The following is a 14330-nucleotide window of genomic DNA, read 5'->3' on the forward strand; positions in this document are numbered from 1 at the left end:
CAAGAGCCAGAAAACCCCAGAAACAAGCTCACTCCCCAGACCCCTCCTGCCTCCCCTTAGCACCCCCTCTTCTCCAGGATGAGGATCAGCAACAGTTCTCAACCTAGCCACCTGCTGTATGATCCCAGTCCTCTTCAAAACCTCTCTGTGCCCATAACTATTTACAGTGCACCTGAGTGTCAGGCCTGGCTGCAAGAGGCAAGGTAAGGAGAAGGAGATACGGCTCAGACCTCAACCCCCAACCCCTGCCAAAGCCCTGTCATCACTGTTAGGCCCAAAGAGAGATGGGGACAGCACTGGCCAAGCAAGTGCTCTTCTAACTAACCATTGAGGACAAGAATTGTAAAGTGTCCTTGGACCCTGCAGCCCTGCCCCCCATCACAAGAGAGGACGCTGTGTCGCTGTCCAGGCAGAATGGAATCCAAGCTGTGCTGGCCAGGCCCCAACCTGGGAACAACTGGCATTGCTGTTGACATCCTTACCACTTGCCACTCCAGGTGTAGCTTGGGCCCTAACACCCTATCATAAAGGGAGCATGGTAGGGCTCCATGGAAGCCAGGTAGGGAAGCAAACATCAGACAGAAGGATGTAAGGAAACCAGGTAGGGCAATCCCATAAAGCCCAGGTGATAGGGACTTAAGGAAAATAGAAAAGTAGACAGTGGGAACAAAAGAAATCAGGCAGAAGGGTCTAGGAAAACCAGGTGACAGAGCCCAAAAGACCATAGGCTGTGGGGACCAAATGAAACTAGGCAGTGGGGACTATAGTTTGCTAGGAGGTGGGAACAAATGAAGCCAGGCAAGAGGCCCACAGGATGTGAGAAAAGAACGATATCAAGAGCTCATCCCCTCTGTAGATGTCACCCCCACACCCTGCCTGGACCTCTTTCTCTGTAGCCCCCTTCCCACCCAGGTTGTGGTCCCCTCCCCCAGGCCAGTGGAAACAGCTAGAGCCCCCTCCTCTCTCAGAAGCCTGGGCCGGTTTCAGCCAATGGGCCCCAGCCCCATCCCTGGGACCTCAGGAAGTCCCAGTCCCTCCCACCGGCTGTAGAAGCAGAGGGGCTGTTGGGGAAGGGGGGGGGGGGGGAGAAAGAAGAGAGACAGCTTGGCAGGGGGAGCGCGCCGAGCAGCCGCGGGGGGCGGGGGCCGAGAAAGGAGCGGGAAGCTCCGAGGCGGGCTGGCGGGCGGCGCCGGCGGGGGTGTCTCAGCGGCGGCAGTGGGGGTGACAAGTTCTCCGGCCCTGCGGCCGCGCGGCCACTGACCTGGGTCCCCGCGCAGGCGCCCCGTCGGTGCCTCCGGCGCTCCTTGGGTCCGCCCCGCAGCCCGCGGGCATCGGGCGCCCGGGGCTGGGGCCCAGGAGGCCCGGGCCGGCCCGGGGGACAGGAGCCCCCCGCAACACCGCGACTCCGGACGGGCGGGCGGGCTAGGGGCCGGCCCGAGCTGTGAGTGAGCGAGCGAGCGAGGCGGCGAGCGGGCCGGGAGGAGGGGAGGAAGGAGCGCGCCGCGAGCGAGGCGAGCTAGCAGAGGGAGCGAGTGAGGGACGGCAGGCAGTGAGGTCATCCTTTGAATCTAATTGTCTGAGTCAGGAGGAGATGTGGCACTTGATGCTGGGGGAGGGAGGGGGAAGGGACCCTCTGCTCCGAGCAGCGGCCCCTCCTCACACCCAGGGCCGCCCGGGCCTCCCTTCCCCCGCCCAGGTCGAAGTTGCCTCAGGCCAACTCCGGCAGACCCCAGCCTGTCTCAGGGTTAACTGACCTCTGTAGCCAGGGGAAATCAATAAGCCGTGAGATGTGGGACCCAGTCCCACATCACCCCTCAGAGAGTGGCCACCTTCCTACTCTCTGGGGGTGATGGCGACCCCCACCCAGGCCCAGGTCAAGGTTCCTAAATTTCTAAGGGTAATGGTAGGTGCCCAACCCACCTCCAGGTCACATTCCTGCCCTTTGAGGATAAAGGGGAAACTTCAGCCAGCCTTCCAAGTTACATTCCTGCACTTTAGGAGCGTGGAGCCCCCAATTCTATTCCCTAAGTTACTTCTTGCTCTGGGAATATTAGGGAATCTGGACATTGAACCCCAGCTCACCTTCCGACCCTCTGAGAATAATAGTGCAATGTCACCCAATCTTCCAGTTACTGCACTTTGGGGGCATAAGGACCTCCAATTGACCCCAAAGGTCTCCCTATTCTACATGCCCAACTTTTTAAGAGAGGCAAAGACCCAGGCTAGATTCCCAGGGTCCCCTAGGGGCTGGGCTGCCCAAGGAACCAGGCTACTCCGTGGTGGGGGGGTGAAGGGGGACAAGATGGGCCCTGGGTCTGTTAGGTATGCACACCCATGCATGCACATATGACCACATGTGCACATGTGTAAACACACAGGGGGTGCGCACCAGGCAGCTGGGGATGCTCACACCAAGGGCCACACACCCCTCCCCTCACCCCCTGGGGGGAGGGGTGATAAATATTTAAGGGGCTTTTAGCTCAGAAGGGGCTGAAGCTGGGGGAGGGAGGGGGATCCACGATGCCTGATTAATGGGGTTACGGGCTTGGATCAATCCATCCGCCCGCTGCTCCCTGCTCCCTCCCCCCTCCTCCTCCCTCCCTCGGCCTAATGCGCTTTATCAGGAGACGCTTTTCTGACTTGGCAGCGTTGGGTGTTTTAAATAGACCCATTTAGAGCAGGGGTTGGGGGAGAAGGGGGGAAGGGAGACAGAGATTGAGACAGGCTGGGAGACAGAGATGATTCAGGAGAGAGACAAGCCCTGGAAGAGAAACTGGGAGAGGAGAGACAAAAGGAGATGCAGAGACATGGAGATAAGAGACTGAGGATGAGATTCCCAGGGAGGCTGATACGGGAGGGGGTAATGGGAGGCCAAGGGGAAGCTGGGGGGTTGCAGAGCAGAAACAAACAAAAAAAGAGACAGACAGAGAGAGAGAGAGAGAGGAAAGGAACCACCAGCAGCGGAGAGAAACCCGGAGAGAGGCTCTCTGCAAGAGCTGAGTGCTAGCCTGGGAGACAACAGATATCTTTATTTCCAAAAACAGTTTTTCATCCACTTTGTTAAATTAAAAAGCTGTTTTTAAAGTGATGCTGGAGGTGCTGTGGAGGGAGGGTGGACAGAACTGCCAAGTCTTCCCTCCCAGCCTCCTCTTTGGGCCCCCACAGAAGCTGCCTAACCCTTAACTAACCCCAGGGGTGTTCTCTAGCTCCCCTGCTCTCTGTGATCCTCTGGGATCTCTAGAGACACAGTCAGGGCATCAGAGCTACTGTTCATTGGCAGGAAGTCCTTCCTGCTGTCTGGCCTCAGTTCCTCCTGCTGCAGGAGCCCAGTCTCTTGCCCAACCACTAGCCTTCTCTTCTCCAGCCCCTGTTCCAACTCAATACGGTGATCCCAATTGTGGGGGGGTGGGATTATATGCTCATAGAAGTAGCTCACTTTACCATCAAATCATGAGACTCCTCCCAGGTGTGCCCCCTATAAATATTTATTATCTATTGTTGTGTAAATCCGAATTTCTATCAGATACCCTACTCTATATCCTTAGGTCCTTTGGAAACAGTGGATTGGAAGCTTAACTCTCTACAGCTTTCTGGAGCCTCCCTCCTCTTCAGAACCCCACCTCCATTTTAAGTCCCTTTTATGGCCATGTGTCAGCATGGGATACCCCACCCCACCCTCAAAAACATCCCAGTCCTAGTTCTGAAGGGTCAATCAGTCCCCTACTCCTGGGCCGGGAAAATGGCCAGTCTGTTTGGGAGCTGAGATGAAAAGCCGGCTGGCCTTTGTGGGCCTCTGGCGGGTTTTGGACAATAGGCCCTTCCGTTCCGCTCCAGCGCCTCGATTCCTTGGACGCCCCCACCCTGGGCTGCCAATCGGGGGCCTTGGCTGGCCTTAATGAAAGGCAGGGAGAGTCAAGCCCAGCCCCATGGCTGGCCCCAGAAGATTTTGGAATTTCCGACCCCCATCCCATCTACTCCAAGCCCAGCTGCTTCCCCAATCAAGCCAGAGAGATGCTTTGGGGGCAGAGAGGGAGCCTGACAATGAGACAGAAATATACTCCCACATCCAGGATTCAGCACTCTAAGTACAGAACCCAGTTTTCTGACCTGGCTTCGCCCTTGCCTGTGTGACTGCGGGTAAGTCCCTTCCCCTTCGTGGGCCCATCATAGGGGCATGAAAAGCCTCAGAAGGAAGAACAGAGGAAGAGAAGGAAGGGATCTCAGGCCCTCCTTCACGTACATCCCCAAACCTATAGCCCCACTGCACCAGCCTGATACCCAGAGACAGACCTGCCTCATGTGGGTCCCCAGCACATACCTCTTCACCACTGGCCGTACACTGAGCACATCAATGTCCTCCTTCTCCAGACCAACTCTTTCCAAGACTTCCAAAACCAAGGGGATGGGATGATGTGACAAGGCTGGATTCTAGAAGGGCAAAGGGCACAAATCAGAGGTCACAGAGGACCCACAGGCCTTAGTCCAACTAAGAACTCATTCCATACAATGCCTCTCAGAGAAGGGGAGACTGAGGCAGGCAGCAGGTAAGTGTCTAGAAAAGGGAAAGTTTTTTTTTTTAATGTTTATTTATTTTTGATAGAGACAGACAGAGTGTGAGCAGGGAAGGGACCAAGAGAGACAGAGGAGACACAGAATCCGAAGCTGGCTCCAGGCTCTGGGCTGTTGGCACATAGGCCGATGCAGGGCTCAAACTCATGAACTGAGAGATCATGGCCTGAGCTCAAATCGGAGGCTTAACCAACTGAGCCACCCAGGTGCCCCTAGAAAAGGGAAAGTTGAGAATAGTCCAGACTCCCTCCAGCACCCCATGTTGACTTCAGATGCTAAACCACAGGGACAAAGGGAAGCCACAAGTGGCCTAACATCACATACAGATACATACTCATATCCACAAACAATCCAAAGTCCCCAGACAACCAATTCACAGGCACAAGTACCTCCACATCACACACTTTTTCACACGCAACCAGCAGGGCAAAAACACCCACCATCATACTATCCTCTTCTCATCACCACTACGATTTATTGAGAATCTGTTATATGCCAGGAACTGTGTCAAGCACTTTATATGCATTATCTCATTTAATCCTCATGACTTCTCCATGAGGTAGGTTCTATTATTATTCCCATTTGACAGTTGAAAAAACAAGGTTCAGGGAAGTTAAGTAACTTGCCTCAGACCATATAGCTGATCAGTTCCAGTGCACAGATTTGAGTCCAAGTCTAGCTCCAAAGCCTTTGTGCTCTACTGGTTTGCCTCTGCAGTTCTCTCTCTTGCCTGCACAATGCCTTTCCCAGTAATAGTAACAGCTAACACTTGTTCAGAGTTCTTAATGAGTCAGGTATCATGATAAGTGCTTAACATACATTTTGTACTGAATCATCAAAACAACTTTAGAGTTAACCCTGTTTCCATTTTACAGATGAGGAAACCGAGGCTCAGAGAACAAAAGCACCTTGCCCCAAATCCCACAAATGGTAGCTGATAAGAAAGCCAGCTTTGTATTCAGAGCTGTCTTGAAAGCCACTATTGCTTCAATGGGCTCCAGTCACTCAACAGAAGAGATCCTCAGGATCCAACTTCCCCTCCCCCCCTAAAAAATAGGTCCCAGATGTGTTTGCCAAAGGCATGGTCAGGTGCCTAAACACATACCCATGAGAAAGGATCATCCATGTCATCCAACCCTGACCGAAGACGCAACCAGACAGAGATGGCCACAAACTAAAATAAGGTGTTAGAGACAGGGTGGCTGGTGATAATAGATACAGACATACCAAGAGATAGGCAAACAGAGGGAGACAGAGAGGTTAGAGACAAGAGACACACATCAGGCCAGAGACTAACAGACATTTGGGAAAAGAGACAACAGAGGGAGAGGAAGATACAGGCAGACATGAAAAAACACAAATAAGTACCAACATCAAAAGACACAGACACACATAAGGAGCCCTCTAGGGGCGCCTGACTGCCTTGGTCAGTAGAGCATGCGACTCTTGATCTTGGAGTTGTGAGTTCGAGCCCCATGTTGGGTGTAAAGATTACTTTAAAAAGGGGGGGGGGGGCTCCAACCTTCACAAGAAAAAAATTGTGTAAGCAAACAAGGCTCAGGCTGTGCGTGGCTTGTGCGTATGTGTGCGTGCACATGTGTTGGGGGTGCATGCAGAGTCTGTATCACTACGCACATTACACCAGCTGTTCCAGCAATTTCATCTGATTAATAATAAATGCCCCGTAATTACAGCTGCTCCCCCAGCCCTCTTTCCTGTTTTTTGTCAGCTGCCAGGCCAGCCCCTTATGGACCCCACGGCCCTCTCCATCCTCACCTGCTGCCTTCTAGTAGGGTGAGAGGATACAACCTGATGGAGGAGGCCAGACTCCCATTCTGAGGAGGGAATACCCATCTATCTTAGATTAATGCCCTCTACCTCCAAGTAAAAGACCATCTTCCTTAGGTCTCACTCGGTACTCTCCCCTATCCTAGGTATAACCTGTGACTCCTAACATTGCCTAGGGGCCCAAGTAGGAAGCAAAGAGATAAACTACAAACTCCCCTTGTCCACCCTTTATCACTCACTGGTTGAAAGAAGCCTCCATTCACAAACTTCCCCTAGCTTTGGAACCCCATAGACTCAAAGGAGGAAGGAACTAGTTCAGTGGCCCCCACCACATCATTCCAACCCAGAATCTCTGCCTACTTGTGTATCCTCCTGCTTTGGACACTGGGTGGCTCCGCCTCCATTCCTGAGCACCCCTCCCCCCCAGGTCCACCTCCTTCCAGGCCTCCCACCCTAGCTCTCCAAGGCAGCTCTATCAGAATCAGCTGCGGGTTTGTGCTGATCTGTTTCTAATCGCTGGGGCCTGGTTCACGCTTGCCCCCCCCCCCCAATATTGATTCCATTATTTGGAGAATCATTGACGTCAGGGAGCTGGATGGGTGCCAAAACCGCCTTCTCTCCGGGCCTGGGCCAGGGCCCAGCCCCCCCCCCCCCCCCCATCCCGTGATTTCACAGAGGGGCCCAGAAAGGTCAGCTTACAGGCCAAGGTCACACGGCATCTGCCCTCAGAGGCCAGGCTTTTCTTACCTTTTTGGAACCACTGTGCAGCATCCATCTCCAGGGAAGAGGGGATACACAGATGCCTAGGGGGTCAGAAGTGAGGTGGGGGCCTATAAAAGGGGGTGTACAAGAACCCCACTGGGACTCACGCTGCAAGGAAGGGCTCTAGGAGGTAGGGGTGGGGCCAGTGGCTCAGAAAAGGCTACTTAAGGAAGATTTTTTTTTTTTCTTTGCCACATACTTATTTTGGAATATCTTGAAGCTGGACTTGAAATGGTTACGACTGACTACTTAATTTATACATCTGATATCAGATGTATCTTCAAACTCCCCGGGAAGTAAATTCTCTACAGTGTAAAATAACAGACTACCCTAAATGTTGCCATAATTTGAAGAACTCGCACCACTAGTTTTATAAATCTTTGTCCCATATACAACAGAAGCTCTGTCTCTCATGCATCTCCTGCCCATGCTGCCTCAGTTTTCCTATACTCTCCTAGTCTCTTCTGGCTCTGTGTCTATCTTATCAAGATGCAGCCACTGCTACACTAGCCCACACGAGCAACTCCTAGGCTCTGGCTGGACAGGGTATTTTTAGGATCTGAACCCCGTGTTCTCAGACAGACATTAATAACCAATACAGACAGTCTGTGGTGCCCACAGCAGCTAAACAACCTCAGAGCCTAGCCTCAGCAGCTCAGAGATGGGGTCTATTGCCTTAGCTAGAGTCCAAGAAACCAACCTAGAGAGACCAAGGGACACGCTCACAACCACATGAGAAAAGGACTTACCCACCTTCTGAAAAATCCTGAAGCTGAGAGGACAGAAGTGACCTCTGACCTCTGCCACAGAATCAGTCATCCCCACCTCCACCCCAGTCGCCCTTAGTCCCACCCTTTTCAAGGAATAAGCTGCCTATCCTCTGCACCCCTTCCCTGAGTGCACGGAGATCCTTCCTTTAGTCTAGACTACAAATCATTCAGGTGCCTTTCAAGTCAAATAGGGGTAATACAACAGACACTGCTCTGTCTCAAGCCACAAACCCCAGAGAATCCCCTCTCCCACTCAACAATTCATTCCTCAACATTTATTGAGCACCTAATCCGTGTCAGGTACTGTGCTGGCAGTTGAGGATATGGTCCTGCCTGCATGGAGCGCTCAGTCTGATGAGAGAGAAAAAGATGCATCACCCTCTTACCAAGGAGTGTTCCAGGTCTGTGCCAGGGGCAGGGTACAGCAGTGAGCAGAGAGACCCAGTCCCCGGGTCTCACAGAGCTCACAGGCAATTACTACGTAACTTTGCTGAGTTTTGTGAGGGGAAATACTGACCATCCCAGGTCTGGAAAAACTTCAGGATTGAGGACTCTTCCAATCCTAAACTCCAGGAGCTCTTGCCCTGACCAGATGTCATCATTATAGTCTAGCCTCAGTTCCTTCCACTGTAGCTGTAGCCCCAGCTTCCCAGAGCTAGTTCTGCAAGAAGCAGGGTCTAACTCTTCCCCACATCTGCCCTAGCTCCCCCTTCCACCTCTTGGCCCCCAGAGTTCCTGGCTCTGGTGACCCCCAACCCAGCATGACTCTGTGCTTTGGAGGCTCTCTTTGCCCTCTACAGAGGTAAAGGGGAGTGATGACCTCAGCACCTTCAGCCCACAGGGACCACTGGCCTCCCCAGCCTCTCCCCACAGGAAGCTGGAGCCTGGGTGGGTGTGGTCACCCAGGGCCACAGTTTATACAACTCTCCTCACCCTATGGTGGGACTGGAGGAGGGGTCAGCTCTCTTCTCAGCCTTCTTGCTCTCTGGGACACCCCCCCCCCCCAACCAGGCACACATGGTCCCCCCCCCACCACCACCCATCTGCATTTCAAAGAAAATCTGCTCCATATGTTTCCATTCATTTACACTTCAACTCACCATGGGGGGGGCAGAGACCAGAATGCCAGTCCTTCAAGCCCCCCCCCAGAGGGGGGTGGGGAGCATGTGTCCCCTTCAGGGACAGGGAGCTGATAGAGCTGAGCCATCTGAGCCTGAGGGCCAGATCTGTACTGCTGTCGGGGTGCCCATGGGGTGATTATGCACCTCAGGCAGCCCTAACTTGCTGGCCTCCACAGCAGGAAGATATGTAAGCCCAGCAGTGTCTCCAAGGCAGGTGGAGTCCCAGCATAGTTTACAACCTAACCCAACCCTCCCTCACAGGGTTACTGCTTTTCTGTGGAGTACAGTAGAGATCGCTGGTCATACCATAGAGACAAGGTTAAGAGCTCCATAGACACTCCAGGAGACATTGTGAGATATAACATAACTTGGCCTCTATCCTTCTCCAGCCAGGGCAGAGGAAATATGAGGGTGGATTTCACTCCAGTCTCCTCCTTTGGCTACCTTCTCACCACAGATCCAGGCTACCATCTCCCTTAGAATCAGAGATTCAATACCCTGGAAAGGTCAAAGGAGCCAGAGGTCTACCGTCTCACCAAGTCAATCTTGACACTCCTCCCATACTAAGGATGACTGGGATGGGAGAAATGTCTTGGGAAGACACGAGTCTTTTTTCCCCACACCGATTCCCTTACCACAGAAGGGGTACCCAAAACTATTTAAGGGGGATATGCTTTCACATGGGGACTCTAAGAGTACATAATCACTCCTGTGCCAAAAAGCCACTCAGATCGTCCTACCAATAGCCTTAGTCTCCTTGCAGAAAGAAAGGCAAAAAGGTTTAACTGGGCGAGTGCTTCCCACAACCCTCTCCATCAGTCCACAACCCAAGTGAGTGACACTCCCAAATATGTATCCTCTCTCCTTTCCACCTTTGGAGGGGACATGTCTTGTGGCAGTTGCTGTTCCTTACCCAACTGCCCTGTTCTACACCATAAACCAAAGAAAGCATGGGTGTATTTGACTATGAGTTCACCACAACCCTAGTTTGGGTTTGAATGTGAGCCCCAGGATGGAAGCATAACTGGGTGTGATTCCAAGTGTGAATCCCAGGGCCCCCATGTGAATATATAAAAGTGTAGTGTGAGTCTAAGCCCCAAGACAGAAGTGAGTTTAATGTAATCACCAGAGATGCTAGTCTTGAGTGTGAACACTGAACACTGGGTCCCTGAGTGATCCCAGGATGCAAGTGAGAATCTTGCTAGTGTGAATCTGAGTGTGAGCTCCAAGGTAAAAGGATGAGTCTATGAACCTCAGTGTCTTGTGTGAATCTTGAGTTCAAATATGAGCCCGAGGTTCCCCATGAGAATCTGAGTGTGAGCCCTTAGCCTTCATGTGACTCCAGCTATGAGCCCCAGAATGTAAGTGTGAATCCAAAATGGAAGTCCAGGGTCTTAGTGTGAATCCAGATGTGAACTCTAGGACCCCAGTGAGATTCTGAGCATGGGCTCTAAGTATCAGTGTAAGTCTATGAGCCTCAGAACAGGAATGAGAATAGAAGTGTCAGCATGAGTCCCAACGTGAGTCTGATGTAACCCTACAACTGAAGTGTACAGTTGGATATGAGCCCCAGAATTTAAGTGTGAATCTGAGTGTATGCCTATATGCATTTAAGCGTCCCAGTGTGAATCTGACTATGAATTCTAAAGAAGCCCCAGGAAGTCTTGAATGTGTAGTTTAAACTCCTAGTTTTTGTCTAAGGTTCAGAGTCCCTCAGAGTATTAACCCTGACGGAATGTGAACCTTAGCTCCATGTCACCAATCCTGACCAGGAACCCCAAGAACCAATCCAGAGGATTTGTGTGGTTTTGACAGTAGAGAGAGAGGCATAGTTTATTGAGACACATAGGCCCTCCACCCCCAAGCCCTGGCTAGCCCTGCAGCCATAGGAATATTCAATTGTTCAAGTCACATTCCTACACAAGCAATGGTACACCATCACACCCAGAGTTAGAACACAAAAATACACTGTTTCAGACGCCCTGGACATACAGCAATTGTCAATGCAAACACACACCCAGCATTTCAAATTCCCACCTCAATGATTACAGCCGCATGAACACCCCCAGTGACACAGACACAAACATACCAAGTATTACAAGCAAAACAACTAGCGTTACAGACCCATTCCCACAGTGGCATGCAGACACACACCTAGTGTTGCAGACAAGCTGCCAGCCACACAGACACACACAGACACTAATCAAAGAGAGAGCCTAGACAGAAAGAGAAAGAAAATCCTGAATTTTCAACAAGGCGTGAAATAGTCCTGCCCGCCTGAAGCTACTGAAGGGGGGAGGGGGCCAAGGGAGCGAGCGAGCGCGAGAACTAGACGCAGGAGAAGAGGCTCGGGAGAGGAGAGGAGCCGAGGAAGAGAGCTGTCCGTCTGGTGACCTCCCCGCGGCCCAGCCCCCACGCACGGGGAGATACACTACTCGGAACAACACAGGGACACCCAAGCCGACTCACACAGAGCCGCACTGGAGGAGACACACACGGGCTGACTCACAAAGAGACGGGGATACACCACAAGCGGACTCACAAACACACAACAGAGGGGGTCTTACAAAGAGACACTGAAGGAAACCCACTACATGGAGATACAGGCGGACTCACGAGGAAACCACAGGCAGGCTCACACCGAGACACACACACGCGTATTCACACGGACACACATACACTGGCAAACGCGCAACCGTCCGTTCACACCCCTGGGCGCTTTTAAGTCTAGATTTCTGCGGGAGAAGGAATCCGCCTTCGGGCGCGCGGGGGTCACTACGACCCCCCAGTTCCGGAATTTTCCCAGACCCCGCGTGCGCTGCTGAGGGGTGAGAGAGAATAGGGACGCTAGGACAATCCGCCCCGGCCACATCCCCCCAGCCGATTGTCCGCCCCCACCATCACCACGCCCAACCCCCGACGCCCCGGGACGCTGGGGGCCGCTTCTCACGCGCCCCAGCCCCCGAGTTTGCGGGCAAAGTTTCCCTTGAACTTTCCCGTTTCTCTCTTCCCCAGGGTCGCGGGCCCACGCGTGTCCTCTCCCTCTTCCCGCGCGCACGAGGGCCGCGGGTCTGTCGGTCAGCCCGAGGGTCTGAGGGTCCGGCCGCGCGCTGTCCGCCGCGGGGTACTCACCGCGCCCTCGGGCCGCGGGGGCTCCGCGCCTCGCCCTTCGACCACCCCGGGCAGGGAGCGAGGCACGGAGCGCGGAGCTAGCACCGCTGCCGGATCCCGCTGCCGAGCCCCGCGCCGCGCCGGCTGGAGCCGCCGCCTCCGCTGCCGCCGCCGCCGCCCGCTCTGCACCGGCTCCTCGGCGCTCGGCGGCTTTAACCCCCCCATCCTCCTCCCTCCCTCGCGCGCTCCCTCCCTCCTTCCCTCGCCCATGTGACCGCGGGCGCCCGCTCGGCCGCGCGCGCCCTCGCTCCCCTCCCCCTCCCGCCTTGTCTCCCCGCGCCTCCGCGGCCGCGCGCCACGACCCCCTCCCGGCCACTGTCCCCGCGCGCCCCCGCCCTGGCACGCTCCCGCGCCTGGCACGCGCGGGCACACTCACTCTGCGCAGGCCTGGGAGCCCCCACTCCCACTAGACTCGCGCTCGCACGAACCCTCCCCCCGCTGGCACACTCGCCCGCACTGGCACGCGTGGCCCCCTCACATTCGCCCTTCCTTGGGAACGCCCGCCCTCCAGACGGCTGTGGCCCCTGTGCTTCACGCGCAGGCCGGCCGCTGGTCTCAAAAACACGCGTGCACACGTACCCGCACCCACTCCGCCGGACTCCCTAGGGACGCTGGGCGCGCCCCCTTCTCCCCCTCCCAGGTCGCTCATTCACACTCCCTCTCTCACTCAGCCTTGGCCAGGTCTCTGCTGCTCAGTGCTCCTGCTTGTTCAGGCCTTGACTACCTCGTACCGACACCCTGGCACACCCTGGGCCAATTCTCAGGGTCCTCCCGCAGGCATCTCTATGACAGAAGCACGAGCCAGAGCCCCCAGGACCCATTTTGGGTACAGGAGACCAGCCGTCTCTGCCCCTCCCCTATTCTGCTCCCAGCAATGACCACTCTCACAGTCATATACACATACACCTCTCACGCGGAGGGAAGGGGGCTTTTCGCTACCCTGACCAGGATGGACCAGGCTGGGACTCCAGGCCTTCTCTCCCATCAAGTCTCCGGTGACACTATAACTATCCCCTCTTTCCTCGCCCCGCGGGACACATGGTCTGGGGGGAAACCTCCGCTGGGATGAACAGGGTAGGGAGGTTACACCCTCTATGCCTGGACGGGCAGTTCCAGAATGCGGGGCACGCGCGAGTTTGGCGCTGGAGGTTCACCCTTCGAGTTTTCCTTTCGCAGCCTCGGCCCCTGAGGGTCCAGTGTGCTCACTTCACTTGCCCTCGGGCCTCTGGTCTGGCTACAACAAGGGGGATTAAGGCTAGACAACCCAACCAACTTCTGAGGCCACGCGAGAGCGCAAAAGAAAGGTTGAATGCCAGAGGCGGAGAACGAGTGGCCCACCCCTATCTCCACCCCATGGATTTTTCACCCGACCTTTGACCATTAATCCCTGCGCCTGGCCCCTCCCGGGAGCTGCTCCAGGGCTGGGGGCGGGGAGAGGGGAAGGAACTATCTCGCAGTTTCCTCACACCCTTTCCCAGTAGGCTGCCCAAACGCCGGGCCCTTTCCCAAGAAGTGCTTCAGGGACTCCCTTGTTCCCGCCATTGCCTGGGCTTTTCACTTTCACTTCCGTGGCTTCGGAATCCCCTCAGAGCAACCGGCAGGGGTCAGCCGGGGCTGAGGCTCAGAGAGGGCCAGCTGGGGCTTAAAGATACACAGCGAAATAGTGGCACTCAGCTGAGATCCCGCCCATCCCTACCCACAGTAAGGGTCCCTTATCCAGCCTCTCGGGCCCGCAGCCTCCAGATTCCCAGGCCACGGACGGGGACGGAATGGTGGACCCTGGGAAAGAGCGGGGCCGGCGGGACGAAATGGGGGGTGAGGGAGTCAGGAATTGCCCCTCACCCTGCGCAGCAACTAGGCCTGGATGAGGTTGGGTGCTCAGGGGGCCCCATACCCCTCGAGGGGCCGACTGGCGCCGAGATCGGCAGGTCATTGCTGGGTTGACTTGACTTCCAGATCCTTCAGTGTCTTAGCCACTGCCTCCTGCCAGGTTGAGGGCAGTGGGGGGTTCCTCCCCGAAAAACGTCCCCTTTCCACCTGGGGACTCGGGGGCTGTAGTCAGCAGTACCGAAGTCCGCGGGTGCCGGGGCAGGGTCTGCGCCAGGCAATCAGGAGCCGGGAGCCGGACATGTCGGTGCGTCCGAGGCTT

General features: G+C 55.0%; 1 protein-coding gene across 5 annotated transcripts in view; it reads right to left on the reverse strand.

Annotated features, from left to right (window-relative positions):
* CNTFR (ciliary neurotrophic factor receptor) overlaps positions 1–12285 on the reverse strand; it is a 38050-nt gene extending 25765 nt beyond the window's left edge. For 2 of the 5 annotated variants that reach the window (XM_043567359.1, XM_043567362.1), the window contains exons 1-2: positions 12143–12283; positions 4319–4428 (exon numbers count right to left, since the gene is read on the reverse strand). The gene's annotated coding sequence lies outside the window, so the exon portion shown is untranslated. Of the gene's footprint in view, positions 1–4318; positions 4429–12142 lie in introns of all 5 variants that reach the window. The other 3 variants (XM_043567363.1, XM_043567361.1, XM_043567360.1) reach the window with 3 other exon arrangements.
* Between the last annotated feature and the right edge of the window lie 2045 nt (positions 12286–14330).

This window comes from Prionailurus bengalensis, chromosome D4 (genome assembly GCF_016509475.1).
Source record: "Prionailurus bengalensis isolate Pbe53 chromosome D4, Fcat_Pben_1.1_paternal_pri, whole genome shotgun sequence".
In the NCBI taxonomy this organism is placed as follows: Eukaryota; Metazoa; Chordata; class Mammalia; order Carnivora; family Felidae; genus Prionailurus; species Prionailurus bengalensis.